This window comes from Cupressus sempervirens, chromosome 7, assembly GCF_028749045.1.
Source record: "Cupressus sempervirens isolate cs-2001-9-10 chromosome 7, ASM2874904v1, whole genome shotgun sequence".
Taxonomy (NCBI): Eukaryota; Viridiplantae; Streptophyta; class Pinopsida; order Cupressales; family Cupressaceae; genus Cupressus; species Cupressus sempervirens.
The window spans coordinates 176,544,761-176,566,677 of NC_143124.1; positions in this window are offsets into that span (position 1 = coordinate 176,544,761).

The following is a 21,917-nucleotide window of genomic DNA, read 5'->3' on the forward strand; positions in this document are numbered from 1 at the left end:
ACCATATGAGTAATATAAACTAAAACCACAAGAAGATACCCATACACAATAATACCATATATGTTAACTATAGAAACCCTTGATCTAAGGGAAACTTAAGTGGGGATGGTATCGATAAGATGATGTACTAATATAAATATTAATTTTTAGAGGATAGAATCTATTAGGAATCTGTTATAACATTTAGTACATATGAGACCCTGTTAGGAGACTTTGAATCCATGTTAGGAAATTCCAACCCTATCAAGAGTTGTGCCAATGCTATTAGGAGTAGTGAAAGATAGGTAGACTCACTACCCAAACAACTTCAAGGGAAAGACCAATGAACCCTATGTCCAAATGATCTCTGTATTATTCCTTGTTGAATAGTAGAATTGGTATTGTATTGTTCCTTCCTCTTTCTCTATCCTATCAATCAGACCTTTTTCTCCTTCTAATCTTGTAACCAGATCTTGAATCTTGCATCCAATAATCCCTTGGATCAATTACACACATTCAGTAAGCACTCTACTCCTTTTTGCACTTCACACTTGAACAATGATCTTAATACACATCATACCATTTAAAATCAAGGAATTTTTTTTTCCTTTATACCATATCTTCATAATAATTCCTTGAGTTAGCCTTGAGGCTTTCCCAATTAATTATAATGAGATAATTAATTAATTATGAATACAATAGCACTATCGACTCACAGTCTCTACAAAACTTCACATGTGTGATACTAAGGCTTACATACTCACTGATGTCATCAACTAACCACCCTTTGTTACTATCTGACTATGCATCTCTTCATTACATCTTAGATGAAAGGTAGGCAACAAACATCAAGACCTTCTTTTCCAATACCCTATCTCTGAACTACTCTCTATAAATTAGGTGCATCTTTGATACATCTTTGACATAGACTCTACGCACTTGACCATGTCATCAAGATACTATATTGAACATGTCCATAATTGCACATAACCAACCAATCAAAGCATTATTTGTACCATGAAGATCTTTATTTTCTACTCAGCCAATCTTTACAAAAACCATGCTATGTTGACATCAATGATAAGCATAGTCATGAGTTCCATATCAATACTCTCTAATGGCCACAATACTCCCCCAATGTAGTAACATCAAAATTCATGCTATCATGGGAGTCATTCCTTAACCTACAAATCAAATAGTGATTCAACTTGATAAAATGAAAGTAAAAGTTATTATGGTATTGAAAGTTGTTCAAATATAGTTAACTACTAATGCCAGAATTTAGGACATCGTAGACATACATGTGGTGGAAATTCTAGAAACATATTGATTGCTACTAAGTAGATAATGGATGTGATTCCTAAGGGGATGGTTGCCAACTAATTTTACTCAATTATGGTTAGTTTGGAAAGGATTGAATAATTAGATCAAGATATGTGTTGAGACAAAGATAAAGACAATGATCACATAAAACAATGCCCTGAATGAAGTAGCATTTCTTCAATAAGAGTTGGGTTCTTACAAGGTGATGGCTCTTGACATAACTCTAATCAAAAGAATAGATAATTTGAAAGAAGAATCATTGAACTCTACCTCAAGACAATAGATCATGAATTAGTTCATAGATAGCACGGTTGCAAATTTGCAATGCTTAGGAGAAGAAAAAGACCCAAACATTTTGCTAATTCTAGGATCTTGCATGTTGCACAAAGTAAGTAATTCAAAATTTGAGTGTTCACATTACGAAGAAGTGATTCCTTGAGTACTAACTCAAATAATTCACTTGAAGAAAGGTCTAACTCCAAGTGAGATACAAAAGGAAAATTCAAGTCCCACATGAATATCTGAAGTCATGAATAATGATGAAGAGAAAAAAAAAGATCTAAATGTGTCATACAATGATACCTCTTTAGATGGTGGAGCTTTGTCTTACCTACCACCAAAGATGATTAATGTCCTAAGGAGAAGAAACTTTGTAGAAGGTCAAGGTTGGACCTTGACAGTTGTTCATCCTAAGCCACAAATCGATAAAATCACATAATTGATTGGGGAAATTCAAGATGCATGAAAGAAATAGACAATCCTCATATCAAAGGTAAATAATGGTAACTCACCAAGTTCACCATGTGAAAGAATGCAATGGGTCCTAAAAAAAATCTTTCAAAGTTCAAATGAAAGCAAAGCTTCAAACCAATAAACACATGTCAAGAAAGCTGAAAGAACAACTAATATGGACACTTAGGCTTGATGGCCCTAAATGGATATTAGGAGCTAGCGTAGGTATTGAACAAATTAATCCGAAAGGTAGGTCATTTTCTATTGTATATCATTTACAATTTAAATGTACTAACAATGTCGTTGAATATGAAGCCCTAACCCAAAAACTTCTCTTTGCATTAGAGAAGGACATCAAAGCTCTCATAATTGAAGGATAACCTTAATTGGTGATTAGATAGGTGAAATAAATCTACTCTCACAATTATAGAAGACTACTTTTTTACTGAAAAAGATTTTGGGATTGGATGGAAGATTTTGAGGCCCCAAACATAAGGTCTATTCCAAGAGGGAGAAATATGGTAGTCAATGCCCTTGCAATTTCAGCCAGTGCATTACAACCCATTGACAAAAAAAAATTAAAAGTTTTTTATTTGAATTGGTTTCTACCTTGTCTATCCCAGAGAACATTACTAACTTTTTGGTCTTCTAAGATGACCATCATTTTCTTGAGTTCATCATGTGCAACGATCTTTTCAAAGGATAAGAGGTTGGCGATACTCCTGATGGTAAACCTAAAAATGATGAACTAGAAGAAGAAGATGGGATTGTAACTTTGAAAACCAATAGTATTGCTAAAGGGATGGTTGAGCTAGAACATATCTTTGATTGAGATGAATGAACATGTAATAAGAGAATGGTTAAAGAAAAAGGAATTGAAGAATGTGATTCATATAATTTAGGCATGGAAGATGATCCTATGTTGGTGAGTATTGGAAAAGCATCTAATCCATAAGAACAAGAAAGCATACTTTAATTACTTATAGAATACAAAGATGTTATTGTATGGATTTATGAAGAACTCAAGATGTACGATCCTAACATTATTACCCATGATATCATGCTAAAGCCTAATGCTAAGCCTTTTCATCAAATACAGAGACTAGTGAACCCTTTTATCGAACCACTACTAATGCAAGAGGTCTAGAAGTTACTTTATGCCAGGATTATCTTTCCAATCCAACATTCTATATGGGTTTCTAACTTGGCACCAATAAGGAAAATGATTGGAGAGATTTGCTTGTGCGCAAAATTACACAATTTAAACCAAGCATCCTAGAATGATAACTACCCTTTTTGTTCACTAGATGAAGTACTACAAATTTTAAATGGGTCTAGAATTATGTCTTTTCTAGATGGATATTTGGGATACAAACAAGTGATGTTAGATAAGGAAGACATGTTAAAGACTGCATTCACAACAAAATAGGGAAGTTTTGCATATAAAAGAATGCCATTTGCATTAATCAGAGAAGGAGCTATGTTTCAAAGAGTGATGGATAAAGCATTCAAGGGGCTGATTAATAAATGTATGATTATCTATATGGATCACCTATCCATCTTTTCAAAAGATCAGAGTACTCATATTGCTGATTTGAGACAACTTTTCAACTGATGTTAGAGATATGACATATCTCTTAACCCTAAGAGATGTTCATTCAGGGTTACCAAAAGAAAGATCTTAGGTCACATTATCTTTGAAGTTGGCATATCCATTGATCATGATAGGATAGAAGTGGTCCTAAAGTTGTTAGCTCCCCATAGTTCCAAAGAACTTCAATCTTTCTTTGGGAAATTAATTTTGTACATAAGTTCATTAGTGGGTTTGTCGAGATAGTTCACCCCCTTAATGAATTTTTGAAGAAGGGGAAAAAAATTGAATGGGTTGCTGAAATTAAGAAATCTTTTGAAGATATCAAAGTAGCTATCTCCATCGCTCCAGTACTTGTGAGTTCAGATTATGAGTTTCCTCCCAAAATCTATTATTTTTCTTCAAAGCATTCATGTGCAAGGATTCTCATATAGCAGAAAGATAAAGATGATGAGAGACCTATAGACTTCATGAGTTATCAACTAAAGAATGCCAAATTTAACTATTCTAACCTTGAAAAAAAATCATTTTCCCAGATAAAGGTAGTCAATAAATTCTACCATTACATACTCAGGAGAAAGGTATATGCTATTGTGAAAGATCCTATAGTCAAATCATTACTGATGTAGAATGAATTAGGCAAAAGAAGAGGAAAGTGGATGACCATTTTACAAGAATTTGATTTGAAAATTCAACCAATAAAGCTGGTGAGAGGACAAGGCCTGACCAAGATGATAGTAGACAATGAGATTGGGATTGATAGTGAAGAATAGATCATAGTGTCTCAAGTGGACATTGATGAAGGAATAATTATAGATGCATGGTATCAAGATATATTGTACTACCTCTTACAGAATCAATACCCTCACTGGATTAATAGTTCTTAACAAAGAGGACTCAAGATGAAATGTGAATCCTATATACTTCAAGATAGGAAAGTCTATAAAAGAAACTATGAGAGAATCTATTTGAAATGTTTGGGATGTGAAGAAGAAAGAGAGGTATTGGAACAATATCATGATAAGTATGGCATTAGACATGAATCGGTAGAGGCTATGAACTATCAAATTTTGAGATTACGTTACTTTTGGCCTACAATTTTTAAGGATACATTTGAACATGTACATCATTGTCACACTTGTCAAACAAGTGCCAACTAGGAAAGACACCCAACTATGAGACTATAACTAGTATTTTAGGTGCACCCTTTTTCCAAGTGGGGGCTAGACTTTATTATACCAGTAAACCCACAATCATCAATAGGACATATGTTTTTTGTCACAACTATAGATTATTGCACATGCTAGACTGAAGTTGAAAATTTATAAAACTATACAACAAAAGTGGTTATTGATTTCTTGGAAGAGAATATTTTCACTAGGTTTGGAATGCCATTCTTCCTAGTGTGTGATAATGGGTCATCTTTTGCATCAGTTTTCCTTATTTAATTGGAATTAGAAAACCAAGTTATAATAAAGTTCTCATCTAATTAATATCCCTAAGGGAATGGTGTGGCCGAGTCTACCAATAAGGACTTGATGAAAGCAATAAAATGCTTGCTCATGGAGAATCCAAAAGACTGACACACTCAATTGAAGTATGCATTATGGAAAAACATAGTTAGAATAAATAATGCTTTTGGAACATCACTATATCTACTCATCTATGGATAGGAACCAATATTCCCACTCAATCTCAATTTCTAGTGTTGAAATTCATAAGAGCGTATGTTAAGGATGCTGATAGAGTCCATATTAGAATGATGAATCTCTTAGAAGTGGATGAGTAAAGGACAAAAAATTTAGAGCACATGTCAAAACATTAGGATGTCATAAAATTTTTGTTCGATAAGAGAGCCATAATCAAATATTTTAAAATCTTAAACCTTGTTCTATTATGGGAGAAGGAAAAAGAAAAACTAGGTAGCCACACTAAGTTCCAACACTTGTGGATTGGCCCTTATCAGATTGCAGAGATTTTGGGAGAAATTACTTTTAGGCTAAGTTCTTTACAAGGGGAATTTGTTCCATTGCTAGTTAATGGCCAATTTCTGAAACATTATTTTGAAGCCTAAAATAAATAAATAAATAAAAATTACTTTCTACATGTGTGTTTACTTTCTGCAACTATGTTTATTTTTGGAGAGTGTGTTTACTATCAATCATGTGTTTTCTTTAAAGTTATGTTGGTCTTTTCTCTTTAGTTTAGGGGGTTAGGTGCAATTAAGATCCTTCCTTGATGCATACAAATAGATCACCCCATTTGGTTCTGAATTTATGGAAGAGGTATTTCTTTATCAGACCATTCTGATCATTTTATTTCTTATACCAACTGAAAAACATGTGTTTCTTGTAGTTGTAGAGGGATTTTAGTCTTAAACTCAGAATCACAGATCAATAGCTCTCAACACTTTACAAATTTAAGAATTCATTATCTAGGTGTTTTTCAAATGTAGGTTGACATTAGCAAGGGATAATTCAAAACTTGTCAATTCCAATAAAGGGTCTCTGGTGTAGGAGCACCCACAAAAAATGGTGAATAATCAAGGTCTTAAGAATACCTAGAATAGACTAGATCAATCAATTAGGCATCTAGACCAAATTGTAAGACCTAGTGGCAAGATTGACACAATTGTAAGCCCTTGGTCAACTATGGTCAAAGATGGTCAAAGGGCCTAGAATATTAAGATGTTTCTTTATTTCATGTTTTTACATGTTTAGGACTTATTTGGGTCAATTTGTCTAAGTTTCATTAGTCTTGTAAGTTTACAAAAATTGGAAAATATGCAAAATTTCTTAAAAAGTTGTCAAGCAACTTTAGCAACTTTTTGCAAAATAGTGCAAAAACTTCCCTAACAACTGAAAAAGTTCAAAATTTTTTATGACCATTGGAAGGCCTATAATAATCCCTTTCAAGTGGGTGATAGGTAATAATGATGTACTTTCACTTTTCAAATCAATAAAAATACCCTATTTTAGTGCAATCTACCTATTGTCTCATGTTGTGTGTACATATATGGACACATCTTGGGTTAAGACCCACGTTTCTAGATAGGTGAATAAAGTATCTTTTTAGTGCATCTAGTTTGAAGTCTTCATCTATCTCCTAACTCAAGTTATCCTTATTTTTGCACAGGTTGGTCTAGAAAGTTGCTAACCTAGGGTTTTTAAGCACTTTCAATCATAACCAGGGATTCCACCATAGGAATATAATGGCCTTTCATGAAATAATAGTGTTAAAAATGTATGATAAGATGCAAGTAGTTTTAGGTTTGTAATTTTAGGGACCCATGAGTTATTTGATGCCATAGGCATGCAAGACACATGTGCATGCTAGGAGAAGAATGCAACATCTCCCACAACTTGCACCAAACTTGGCATCAAGGCTTGAAATCAAGTTTTTGACTTGTCTAGGGTTTTCCTCACATTTTTCCATCATTTTTTTAAAGGATGGAACCTTATAAAATGTACTTCGTTTGTAAATGGAGGCCTAATAACCTTAATCGCTTAGGCAAGAAATTGAACAAAAGCATGTTTGTTTGTATCATCAAATCTTGGTACCTTAACATGTTTTGTAAGTCTGAAAAGGGTATCTAAAATTGTAATTTTTCCCCAGGTTGTGTGCAGATATTCTCTTTTAAGTAAGATTTTTATCAAAAAGGGCTACTAGCCTTTTTGAGTGGCTTAACAAAGAGACTATATGCTAGAAGTTACATAGTTAGTTTTTAATCATTGGATCATTCTATTTATGACTTAAAAATATACCATTTCCATGAGTATGATCTCCCTTGGTCATTTCATGAAGTTTAGGTTTGTTTTACTAAATTGGGAAAAATCATGCATTGTGAGCAACTTGTGATAAGTTGTCTTGTTTATAGGGTTCCCTTGTGATTAGGGTTTTCCTTGTTTGGATGAGTGGTTTTGATAACCTCATATCATCCTTGAAGTACTTTTGATTGGTGCTTTCACTTTTTTATCATCATACCAAGACATTTGGTTGAAGGACTTCAGTGAAGAGGGTTTTTGGACCACTTGATCATCATTTGATCAATCCCACTAGGCTCCATTGCATCAAGTGGTATAAGAGCCATGTATCTTACTAAAGAAGAAAAAGAAATACCTAAAAGGATAAAAAATTCAAAACTAGTAAAGTTAATTAGAGAACAAAGGGCAACTAATTCTACTCTAGCAAAGAGGTTGATGAAACTTGAAGGTAAAGTCAAAAAACAAAAAGGGACACAATCTAAAGAAGACCAGAATACTAACGCTAAAGACCTTGAGGAAGATGGTGAAGTACCTATTAAACAAAGACCTCTTTTGAATTCTCTCAAATCCATGAAGAAAAGAACCATGGAAGGGAAGTTGGAATTACCAACTTTCAATGACAAGATGAATGCTGATGTGGCATTGGATTGGATAGAATCCCTAACTAGTTTTTTGAGTGTGAAGACATTCTAGAGAAGAATAGGGTAAAGATGGAAAAGTCCAAGTTAAAGGGAGCAACCCTAACTTGGTGGAACTTCATCTAGATAGAGAGGGTGAAGAAAGGAAGAAACATGATTTTATCTTGGGATAGAATGGTGGCACTAGTCAGGAAGACATATGTCCCTAAAGACTATGGGGTACACCTCCATAGTAGAAAAAAAAGTTTAAAAAAAAAAGGATGTAGAAGTTAGATCCTATATAGAAGAGTTCTTGAAGTTATGTATGAAAACCAATAGAGTAGACTACGAGGAAGAAAAACTAGCAAGGTATATGAATGGCCTTAAGTTACCCATCCAAGAAGAACTTAGCCTTCACACCTTCACTTTAGTGAATAAGTGCTACCAACTAGTCCTTAAAGTGGAAGAAAGATGGAAGAGAAGGAAGGATAAAAAAAAGGCAAAGAGAACAATAAGAATTTCAAGCCCAAGAACAATTCTTGGAATAAGGGGTAGAATAGTGGAAACAAACTTACTGATCAGAATAAGGATCAGGGAGGAGAAAGTTCTAAAGGGAAGAATAGAGGAGGAAAGTATTTCAGAGGCAAAGGAAGTGGAAATGACCCTCTCACATGCTACAACTCCAATCTAATAGGACACCATACACGAAAGCGCCCTAGCAAGAGAAATAACAACCAAGGGGAGAGAAAAGAACAACTTGTGGAAGAAGAGCAAATTGAATGCAAAGACCTTGAACCTGAGGAAGGAGCATGTCTAATGATGAGGCAAGAATTTTTGTAGATCCCTCACACCCAAGAACCACCCCAAAGAAAGAATTTGTTTAGGAAAAAGGTCAAGTGCCAAGGCAAGGTATGTAATTTGTTGATTGATTCAGGCCTAATTGAATATCTTGTTTCCTCTAAAATGGTAGAAAAACTTAAACTACCTAAGAAACCCCACCCCTTTCCATATCATGTTTCTTTGCTAACAAAAGGTTAGCAAACCTTAGTAAAAGAACAAGCATGGGTAGAGTTTTCCTTATTAGATTTGAAGGACAAAGCACTCTATGATATTATATAAATGGATGCATCTCATATACTCCTAGGAAGGCCCTGGCAATATGATGTTGATGTCATCCACCTTTGCAAAAAGAAAACCTATTCTATAACTAGGAATGTTATAACCTTCACTATGAGACCCGTGTCTAATCCTTAAGTAGAGCCTACCATTGTAACCATAGGGGAGAAAGAAATGATCAAATCCTTGAAAGAACTTGATGCCCAAGGTTTAATATTGGTCTCTAAGCCAAAGGAAAACATAACTTCTAAAGATAGATCCTATTCCCCAAGAAATAAAAGACCTACTGGAAAAGTACAATCATGTTACTAGTACTAATCTCCTGACAAGATTCCCACCTATTTAGAGATATTATTCATCAAATTGACTTGATACTTGGCTTTTCCCTACCTAAAAAGGAACACTATAAAATGACCCCAACTTAACATGTTGGAATTGCGAAGCAAGTTAATGATTTGTTGGAAAAAGGCCTAATACAGAGAAGTCTAAGTCCTTGTGTTGTTCCATCTATCCTTGCTCCCAAAAAGGATGGTAGATGGAGGTTGTGTACTGATAGTAGGGCTATCAACAAGATTACTATAAGATATAGATTCCCCATGCAAAGAATTGAGGATCTATTGGATCAACTAGGAGAAGCTTGCTATTTCACCAAGATAGAATCAAAGTTTGGATAACATAAGATCAAAATCAAACTGGGTGGTGAATGGATGTTAACATTAAAAACTACCAAAGGTTTTTTTGAATGGTTGGTGATGTCCTATGGGTTAAGAAATTACCCTAATACTTTTATGAGACTTATGAATGAGATATTCATTCATTTTATTGGAAAATTTGTTGTTATTTACCTTGATGACATACTAATATTTAGTCATAGCAAGGAGGAGCATCTTGATCATGTGGAATAGGTATTACGAAGGCTTCATCAACACAATTTGGTGATCAACTTGGAAAAGTACATGTTTATGAAGAAGAAACTTGTGTTCCTAGGTTTTGTGATCTCACAAGGTACCCTCAAGATGGACCCTGAGAAGGTTAAAGTAATCATCAACTAGCCTCCACCAAAGAACCAAGGTGATATAAGAAGCTTCCATGGTCTTGCCACTTTCTATAGAATTTCTATCAAAAACTTTAGTCATAAGTGTGCACCAATGCTTGAAAACATTAAAGGAGGTAGGAAGACAAAAAAAATTTGGACTAAGGAAGCCAATGATGCATTTAAGTATTTGAAAAATAGAGTCTCTCAATACCACATCTTAGTTCTACTTTATTTCAACAAGGTCTTCATTGTGGAGACAAATGCAAGTAATTTGGCCATAGGTGTAGACCTAAGTCAGGAAGGTAAGGTAGTTGCTTTCTTCTTTGAGAAATTAAATGATGCTAAAAAGAAGTTCTCAATTTATGACTTGGAACTTTATGTCATGGTTCAAGCCCTCAAGAAATGGAGGGACTATCAAATTCCCAAAGAGTTTGTATTATACACTAAAAACTATGCATTGAGTTTCTTTAATTCTCTAGAAAAGCTCTTTGTCAGATATTTGAAATTGATGGAGCATTTGTAGGCCTACACTTTCAACACCAAACACAAGAAAGGTGTTACAAAAAAGGTTGTTAATACCCTTAGTAGGAGGGTTGGTTTAGTTGAGGAGGAAAAAATTCATAGTTTGGGAATTTATTCCCTCAAACATTTATATGTTGATGATCCTAATTTTGCAAAGATCTTTCAGGTTTGTGCAAAGATGGTTGGAAGATACCATATTGATCTTTCTAAATACCTTATTCAAAATGGACTCCTATTCAAAGGAGCTCAACTATGCATTCCAAAATTTTTAATGAGGACAAATATCATAAGCGAGAAATATTGTGATGGTTTAGGATGACACTTTGGCATTGAAAAGACAATAGATATGGTAAAAAGAAGCTATTATTGGCCAAAACTAAACAATGAAGTAAAGAAGTTCATAGAGACTTGCACCATCTATCAACAAGCTAAAGGTGTTTCAACAAATCAGGGGTTATATTAACCCATACCAATCCCTACAAGACCTTTAGAATCAATCTCAATTGATTTTTTCATGGGGCTACATAGAACAAAGAAAGGTTTTGATAGTTTTTTTATGGTAGTGGATAGATTTAGTAAACTTGTCCATTTTATACCATGTAAAAGAAAAAATGATGCTTCTCATATTGCACATCTTTTCTTTAAAGAAGTAGGTAGGATCCATGGTTTACCAAAAACTATTGTGTTTGACAGGGATGTGAAGTTTCAAGGCCACTTTTAGAGAACACTCTTCAAGAAACTTGGTACTAACATAACCTACAACTCTTCCTATCATCCAAAAACTAATGGGCAAACTAAGGTGGTGAATAGATCCTTAGGAAATCTCGTAAGATGCCTAACAAAACAATATACTTAGTGTTGGGATCTACTCTTGCCTCAAGAAGAGTTTGCATTCAGTGATTTAATGAATATGTCAACATGCAAGCCACCTTTCCATTGGAAGCATGAATACCAATGATAATTCTATGTGGGAGTATTGTAGAAACATTATTAGATCATTATCATGATGACATGTTACATTCACGACTATGTTTTTCATTGAGGTCAACATAGTAGCTTTCTATGGCATTTGACAGAAGAACAACATAAAGATCAAGTTGGTATAGATAGACAGTTGAGCATTTTCATTAAGAGAGGTTAAAGGGAGATACTACTAAGTGTCTAGTATATGTAGCTAAGCTTGGAAGCATAAGATATTAATTCTGGAAGAAGTTATGCAAATTTTTGTGAAGACTATTCTGAGATAGAGTTTATAGAAGTATATTCTGGTAAACTTGTTATATCTCTTAGCAGAGTTGTTATTTTGAAAAGTTGAAGTTAAAGATGTGAATAAGACATTTTGGAGATGACATAGCTAATCTCACTTGTCATAATGGTACATGTACAAAAAGTTATTCAAGTTACAAGGTGAAAGATTAATGTTATCACTAAGTGTACGGTGTGCTTAATGAAGTCCTATAATAATTAATTGAGGTGTAATAGCTGACTTAGCAAAATATTTTAAGGATTTGGTAAAAAGGAAGGACATTTTCTATTATCATGTAATGGAATGGATTAATTATTGAAAGAAGAAAAAAGAGCAGAATGCAAAGATAAGAAGAGCAAAGTGAAGGTGAAGAAAATTTCATTGCCGAGGTTTTATTTTGTGATCAAAAGTTTAATATTTGGATCCAAAGTTCATGACTTGCTCTACAAGGTTTGAAAATGATTTCTGTAGTTGGCATGATAGAGGGAAGGAGCTAAAGTATAGTATAGATAGTTATTCTAAAAGGAACAATTGAAGGATTAGTTGGATAGTGAGTTCAATGGTCTTTCCCAAGAAGTTGTTTGGATAGTGGATCCTTCTGCCTTCTACAACTCCTAACATGGTTGACACAGTTCCTAATAGGGTTGGAATCTTCTAAAAAGGATTCAAAGTCTCCTAATAGGGACTCATATATACTAAATGTTGTAATTGACTCCTAACAAGGTCCATCCTCTAATAAAGAATATATATATTAGTACATCATCTTGTGGGCATCATTCAAATTGGCGTTTTCCCTCTGATCAAGGGTTTCCCTAGTTAACAAATTTGGTGTATTTGTGTATGTGCATTTTAGTATGGTTATTTTTTACTTTGATTGAATGGTTAAGATTATTTAAGGTTGATAATTATTGAATAACTAATTCAGCCCCCCCCACCCTCTATTATATTGGTGGACTATTGTTTTGAACACTTTCCAAATAGTGTATGGCATTTATCCCAAGGGACCATTGGAGCTGGTAGAATTACCATCTAATTTTAAAATTAGTACTCAAGCAGAAGAATTGGTAGAACTCATTTCAAAAGTGCAGAATGAGGTCAAGGAAGCATTTCAAATATCAACATTAAAATACAAGGAACATGCTGACAAAAAAAGAATGGAAATCCACTTCAAAGTTGGGGACAAGTTTTGGGCATTCTTGAGAAAAGAGAGGCTTCCTAAGGGTAGATATTCCAAACATTAGATGAAGAAAGTAGGACCATGCAATACACTCAAAAAGATGGGTGAAAATGCATATGCAATCTCTCTTCCCCCTACCTTGCAAATTTCTCCAGTCTTCAATGTTGTAGACCTCACCCCCTACAAAGGCATACCAGATTCAACAAGTGAACATGGTGAGAAAGTAGAAATCCATGATGAAGACTATGCAATTGATCTCCCTCAAAGAAAACCAATGGAGTTAGAAGAAATTTTTGACTCCAAGTTGCTGAAGCAAATAAGGACCAATATGTATATGTAGAACTTAGTCAAGTGGAAAGGTCTCCCCAATATTGATGCAACTTGGATGACGAAAAACCAAATCAAACAACATGGTACTTGGGTGGAGCAATTGCCCTCAAGTAGAAAATTGAGTTTAAAAGTCAAGGGGAGTATGGTACAGGAGCACCCACAAAAAAATGTAAATCATCAAGGTCCTAAGAACAACTAGAATAGACTAGATCAATCAATTAGGTATCTAGAACAAATTGTTAGACCTAGTTCAAAGATTGGCATAATTATAAACCTTTGGTCAACTATGGTTAAAGATGGTCAAAGGGCCTAGAATCTTAGTATTTTTCTTTATTTAGGACCTGTAGAACAAGATTTAGTATGCAAAGAACATTAACAAATAAAGTAAACATTCACAAACCAAAAACTAAATTCACATATATGCTTAGACAAAGAAAGCAAACAAGAAGTGCAAACCTCACAAGAGGAAACACTCCATGCTTTCTGGATTCTGTAGATGTGTCCTTTTGCTGTGGATGTATGCTCAAGATGCTCAAAAGCTGCTTCAATGAGGATGGGTAATGGCAAATTGGTAGCTTTGTGAGCTCTCAATTTGGCATTATAAGGGTAAGATTGATGGCTTTGGTTCTCAAAATAGCATGGTAACTTTAGCTCAAAGATTGTTGATGAAATGGCTTGGGATGGGATTCAATTTATAGGCTAAGGGGTAGAGGGATGGAGGGCTTAGATGCAAGGATGGATGAAGGCTTAAAGAGGGCTAGGATGCACTCAAAGGAGAGCACATGGATTGTGCTTGTTTAGCACCAATGGGAAGGTGACACTTGTCACAAGGAGGATGAGTGTTAGAGGGTAGGGTAAAGGGTTGGTTAAAGGCATGATGAGTGGGGTTAAGTATGTAAGAGGGATGTAAGAGGAATGAGTGTAGAAGAGAGAAGAGTGTGGAAGATGGGTGTAAGAGTCATGAGTGGGCTTGTAAGAGTCTTTTATGTTTTGTAAGAGCACTCATGACTTAGTGGTTGGGTTTTTTGAGGGGAGACTTTGGTTTGGATTAGGAAAGTCTTAAACTTGTTTAGGGAATGTGACAACATTAGGGGGTGGATTAGGCTTGGGTTTAGGATTAGATTAGGGATGTTAGATATGTGCAAGTGGATGACATTAATGAGGGTGGGTGAGTTAGTGGATAAGCTTGGTTAGTATGGGTGGATGGGGTGGATTAGGCTAAATGGAGGATTAGAGATAGGTTAGGAGTTTTTGAATTTGAGGATTTCATTTATCAAATAGATTTATTTAATAAATGGAGATTTTTGGAATTAGATAGGAGAAAAGGATTTAATTGATAAATAATATATTATTTGATTTATCAATTAGGACTATAGATGATTAATTAAATTAATCAACTAGGGATCGCAAAGGATTAATTAAATAAGAATTTAATTAATGATTCCTTTAGAGATGGCTAAATTAGATTACCAAAGCAGTGTAATCAAATTTAGGTGTTTACATTTTGCCCCTCTTTGACATAGTGTTGAAACAACACAATTTCAAAGAAGTTCGAATGAATATGACACGAGGAAGATGTTTTAGCAACAAGGTTGCCCCAGTCTCGGATAAGAAGAGGAGAGACTAGACTTAGATGATGCCCCCTCAACAAGGCGGCGGGGAGAGAAATGAGGTTCAATGACTTCTTGAAAAGTACAAGAAATTGAGATGAGTTGAGACGCAGGTTGGCGAAGAGAAGGGGCTGAATTAGCTCAAACTCTCACTATGGGAGAATGATAAAGGGAAATTAGAGGCACAATAGTAAAGCAAGCTTAAGACTTTTTAGGATTGGGGGGGGGAGATGGAGGAGCGGAGCGCTATAAAAGGAATCCATGGTAGGGAGATGGATGATAGAATGATAAAGCTGATGCAACAGGATTTCAAAGAGTCAGACTGGTGGAAGATGGGTTTCGGAGATCCCTAGGACTAGGATTGTGGATCTCGAAGGATGAGGCTTGGTGGATTGATTTTATTGGTGGATCCCTAAGACCAGGATTGTGGATCCCTAAAGCTAAGCGTGAGGAGTGATTCAAAGAGATACTGATGCATAAGCTGGGGTAGGAGCGACAGATGTAGGATATGGATGGGGGATAATGGAGATGAAGGCAATCCATTGAAGCTTTTTGAGAGGGGGGATACTTCAAAGAGAAGTACCACCATGTAGTTGAGCACTAGATTTGCTATAGGACTATTGGTTAATTGCCAAGGTTACCAAGAACATCAAGGCTTTTTCACGAACCGTCCAAAGGACTGACGAACTGACTCGAAACAAACACGCAAGGATTGCCCCAGTATCACACATGAATCCCAGAGGAAGCAGCATGGAAATGACACTAGGTAACCCACAAGAAAAAAAAGAAAACAAGCAAAAGACCTGATCAAGACCTTACGCTCTAATTGCCCCATTCGCAAGATACCATGATATGGAAGATCACGGCAACCTTGAGGAGGGAACAAGGAGATTGCTTGGAAAAGATATTTCAAGACCCAAAAGGGAAGATCCCAAATCAAAAGAAAGTGAAAATCCAAAAGAGAACTATTTGCCAACGAGATGGGTAGGACGAGGTACTAACGGACCAAGATCAGACATGAGGAAAGCTATATCCTGCAAGGATCTATCAGAGAGCACCTAACCTGATGGATCTGGATGAGTGATGCGTCTGGCAAGCTGAACTAAGAAGGATAACACTTTGGTGAAAGGAGATCTAGCTAAAGGATGCATTAGAATATCTAACCAATGTGTGTGATGTGTGCAAGATGTTGACCAAGGATGAACTAACACGAAAGCCGGATAGATACAATGATACTAAGCTAAAGAGGATGTACAAGCTAATAGACTAAGATATGTTACAAATGTACAAGTTTGTTCATATTTTGTTTTTTTGTGAGATGAAAATGTTTGTGAAGGATGGGATGTCTATAATAGTTGATAGGTGGATAGGTAGATGGTTTATGAAAAGCTTAAGGAAAATGGGATTCTGTGTGTGCATGTGATAGGATACAGGCTAGGATACAAGATTATTTACAAGCTGGAATATGGTACAAGCTTTGGACAAGATTCAGATATATAAAAGGTATGGTAAAAGATTTACAAGGTATAATACAAGCTTTGGTACAAGATTTACAAGCTGTACAGGAGGTATTGACAAGCTCCATCAGATTTTGGATATTTGATTGGAACACCAAGGGAACGAGCAGGTGTTTTATGGGATGGTGGGTGGATGGATGAGGGATAGGATAGTGATAGATAATGAATTAGTCTTTAGTACACAAGACGCCTGAATTACCAAGTTTTCACCAAGGTACCTATCCAAGGTGCTTGAATTGCCAAGTTTTCACCATTGGACGCTTATTTCTCTTTACTATTTTTTTCTTGTATTTTTCAAAAGCTGGGTATGCCAAAGATCTTCAAGCATAGAACTTCTTGAGATGAATGATGTTAGTGGGATCATTCAAGAGTTCTCCTTCTGGTGTAGATAATTGATAGGCTCCGGAGCCAAAGGAGGCAGTAACCACATAGGGACCAAGCCATGTAGGTTCAAACTTGCCTTTCTTTTCTCGATCTGCTTGGACTTTCATATTTTCTTTGAGGACCATATCACCTAGCTGAAAGTGTCGTGGGAGCACCTTCTTGTTGAAATTCCTTTTGAGATGAGTTTGATAGACTATGAGATGGTCATGGGCTTGTTGTCTCTTCTCGTCTAAGAGATCTAGCTGGGTGAGTCGAGCTACTCTGTATTCTTCATCTAAGATTTTCCCTCGCAAAGATATGCGTAGTGAGGGAAGTTAAACTTCTATAGGTAATATCGCTTCGACACCATAGACTAGGGAGTATGGAGTTGTGCCTGTGGATGTACAGAAGGAAGTTTGATAGGCCCATATAGCTGGATTTATTTGAAGGTGCCAATCACGGCCAGAATCATTGACAACTTTCTTTAGGATTTTGAGGAGGGTTTTATTAGTCGCCTCTGCCTGGCCGTTACCTTGTGGGAAATATGGGCTAGAAAAGAGGTGATGGATGTGGAGGGAAGTGCATAATTCTTCCATGTTGAGATTTTCAAAGTTACCTCTGTGGTCAGTGAAGATGGTGGATAGGATGCTGAAGCGGCAAACAATGTGGTACAAGATGAACTTGGAGACTTGAACTCCTATAGCTGAGACTAGGGGGACTGCTTCCACCCACTTAGTGAAATAGTCTGTAGCTGTTATTATCCATTTATGTCCATTAGATGAGAGAGGTGTGATAGTTCCAACTAGATCAAGGCCCCAACAAGAAAAAGGCCAAGGTGGTGCAATAGGCTGTAGATCCTGTGCTGGAGCGTTCACAAGATTTGCATGCTGCTGACATGGGAGACACTTTCTAACAAAGTCACAAGAGTCTTCTTCAATGGTAGGCCAATAGTAGCCTTCTCTAAGGATTTGTCATGCTAGGACAATACTACTCGTGTGGGCACCGCAAATTTCAGAATGTACTTCTTTTAATGCCATCGCGGCCTCATTTTGATCTAAACATCGAGAGAGAGTATCGTGATAACCCCGATGATATAGGGTATTGGCTATGATAACATAGCAGCATGATTTTGGGATGAAGTTCTGGCGTTGGGTACATGTGAGGTGAGGGGATATGATACCATCGTTAAGGTAAGCGTGAATTTCATGGTACCAAGGGGATTGGGGACCAACCAAGATACAAACACAGTTTGAATCCTCATTCGCATAGGCAGGTGTGAGGAGCTGCTCAACTAAAAACTCATACTGCGTAGCTTCTTGGGGAATTTCCAAGAGCAAGCCGATAGTGGCCATGGCATCTGCTGCCTTGTTCTGCATTCGAGGCACTTGTGTAAACTGAAGCTTTGTAAAATGCTGGGTTAGCTGATCAACTAGCTCTTTGTAGGGTAATAGCTTTTCATCTTTGGTTTGATATTCATTTAAGACTTGTTTGATGATGAGTTGGGAATCACCAAAGACTTGTAACTCAGTGATATTCCATTCTGCAACTATCTTTAATCCTGCTACAAGAGCTTCATATTCTGCTATATTGTTGGTGCTAGGGAATTGTAGCTTGAAGGCTTTTGGAATGTAATCTCCTTGAGGTGTAACTAATAATATTCCTGCCCCTGATCCATGAGAGGTGTATGAGCCATGAAAATAAAGCTTCCATGGGGGCTGTTCTTCAATTAGGAAGATATGCTCATCTGGGAATTCTGTGAGCAAAGGATATGCATCTACTAGATTTGCATCAGCTAGGTGATCTACTATAGCTTGCCCTTTGATTGCCTTTCTGTCCACATATTGGATGTCAAACTCACTTAGTAGCATAACCCATTTTGCTAGCCGACCTGTGAGTGCTGTTCTAGAGAGCATATACTTGAGAGGATCAATCTTAGAGACTAGTTGGATGGTATGACTTAGCATGTAGTGGCGAAGCTTTTGAATTGAGAAAGCAACTACCAAACAAGCTTTTTCCATAGGAGTGTAATTGAGTTCATAACCAACTAGGGTTCTACTGATATAGTAGATGGCTCTCTCTCTGCTATAATCATCATGTTGTGCTAGAAGTGCCCCTAGAGCAGTAGGTGTTGCTGATATATACAAGATCAAGGGACGACCAGGAACTGGTGGAACCAAGATAGGGGGATTGGTGAGATACTGCTTGAGCTGATCGAAGCTGCGCTGACATAAAAGATCCCACTTGAAGTTCTCATTCTTCTTTAGCAAGTGTGAAAATGGTGTACACTTATCTGCAAGTTGGGAGATGAAGCACCGGACAGATTGAAGTTTTCCCTGAAGAGAGCAAAGCTATCGTAGTGTCTGGGGAGGAGGCATGTCTAAGATAGCCTTGACCTTTTTGGGGTCGATCTCTATACCCCGTTTAGAAACTATGAAGCCTAGAAGCTTGCCAGATGTGACCCCAAAGACACACTTCTTGGGATTTAGCATGAGATGATATTGGGCCAACCTATCAAAGACTTTTTCTAGGTCAGCAAGATGATCCATGAAGGTTTGAGATTTAACTAGGATATCGTCCACATAATCTTCCAAAATGCTATGGATAAGATCATGGAAAATGGCTGTCATAGCTCTTTGATAGGTAGCCCGAGAATTCTTTAGGCCAAAAGGCATCATGGTGTAGCAAAAGGTTCCCCAAGGAGTAGTGAATGTTGTCTTATGCTGGTCCTCTTCTGCAATCTTGATCTGATTATACCTGGAAAATCCATCCATAAGGGACAAAATTTCATGTCCAGCTGTAAGATCTATAATCATATCTATGTTGGGCAAGGGAAAATCATCCTTTGGACAAGCTTTGTTAAGATCTCTAAAATCAGTGCAAATTCTGATGTCACCGGAAAGCTTAGTGACAGGGACCATCTTGGAGATCCATTCTGAGTAGTGGATAGGTCGGATAACCTTAGCAGCTAACATTCTTTCTAGTTCAGCTTTGACTAGTAATGCCACCTTGGGGTGCATTTTTCTAAGCTTTTGTTTGACGGGCTTGATCTTTGGATCGACTGCAAGATGATGAACTACAAGCTTTGGATCAAGTCTTGGCATGTCCTGATATGACCATGCAAATTGGCCAATGTTCTCTCATAAAACTTCAAAGAGGAGGTCAGCTTGGTCTTGTGATAGGGATGTAGCAATGTGAACAATTCTAGGGATCTCTGAAGAACCAATGTTGACTTCTCTAGTATCCTCTATTAGAATAGAAGACACCTCTGGTCGATTATCTTGAGGAGGCAATACTAAATCCTCATGTTCTGCTTGTGGCTCTAGATTTTCTTGCTGAGGGGTTCTCTTCGCTGCCTTAGCTAGTCCCAGATTTACCTTAGTTTCAGTTTTGGGTGTATCGAAACTAGGTTGGGGATTTTCTCCAAAATACCCCTTGGGATCTAGCTTATAGATGTAGGCAGAATCTGGCTTTGTCTTCTTATGAGGAGTTTCGGCTCCCATGAATCTTAGAAGTGCTTCCTCTGATGCGAACTCATCAATATGTATGAAAATTGGTTGGTCCCAATCTATCAGTTGTGGATGAGCAAGTGGTAGGTCAATGAGATGGATGGATAGTTCTCAAAGAACAAATTCTCCTAGGAAGATTTGGTCTGGGATATTGTCGTAGGCTCTCTTTTCAACTTCGTTAGGAATGTCTTCGATTTTGACAAGGTCACGGTGGATGTTCGAAAAAGCGTGACCGTTCCCATTGGTGCCCCCAGTTGTGGGTATGCCAAAGCCAAGACCTGACTTCATTTCCCAATTATGTGCTTCGATGGGACATTGCATGCCCCTTTCTTCTGGTCCTAGTCCACCTCCTTGATAGTTCTATTTTTCAGTGATGAGCTTATGTTGTTGGGGATAGTTCTGGCTGAAGTGATCAAGGCGTGCTTGATTTCTTGGAGGTGCATCCTTATGTAACCAATTGTTGATATCTGGAGTGAGCTCCTCATGAAGAGGGGTTTTTGAGGACACAAAGGTGGTTGGGCCAAACTGTTTGTATCGAGGAGGTGGAATCTCCTTAGCTTTGTGATATGTTGGCCGTCCATGGGTATGTGGATCAAGTGGGATTGCTCCGACAGCAAATGCATCTGATAGACTATATTCTCCACAACCTTTGTTGTTGATCTTTACAGTAGATAGGGTGGAGGCAAGGATGGTTTCTGCGTCATTACAAGTGTGGGATGAGCTGGCGATGGCTGTGCCGATGTCTATTCCACGGCAATGGTTTGTATATGAAGCTTCAACCACATTGCAGTAAGCAAAGGGTTCTGGATCAGCGTGGATGGTTACCTCAGTGCCCTGATGAAAAAATTTGATGCACTAATGGTAGGTGGATGGAACGGCCTTCATAGCATGAATCCATGGGCGACCGAGGAGGATGTTAAATGGTAGGTTTAGATCAACAACATGGAAAACTGTCTCTTGAATGACCGACCCAACCTTGATTGGTAGCAAAATAGTCCCTTCTATGGTCCTTTCCAAGTTGTCATAAGCTTTGATGGTGATAACCTCACTGATCATATCTACCTCAGTATACCCAGCTTGTTTTATGAATTTTAGGGTGCAAATGCTCGAGGCTGATCCATTATCTATCATTACTCTTTTCATGGTAAAATTGGATACCATGATGGCTATGCGAAGCGGAAGGGTGTGATCTGGCTCAACCAGTATGTCGGTGGGTTTAAAAGATAGGGCACATGAGGATGAAAGGTGTCCAACAAGATTACGAAAATTAGTAGCATTGATATCAGAAGGGACATGGGATTCTATGAGAGCACTATCAAGGATGTCTTTGTACATAGGACTAGTGCAAAGAAGGTCTAAAATGGATATTTGGGCTGGCATGTTCCCAAGGTGTTCCAAGATATTGTATCAGCTTTATGATGGAGCTGATGCTACTGATGAAACTGGTGGGCCTGCGATATTAAATTGCGCTCTTCGAGTGGTGACCGC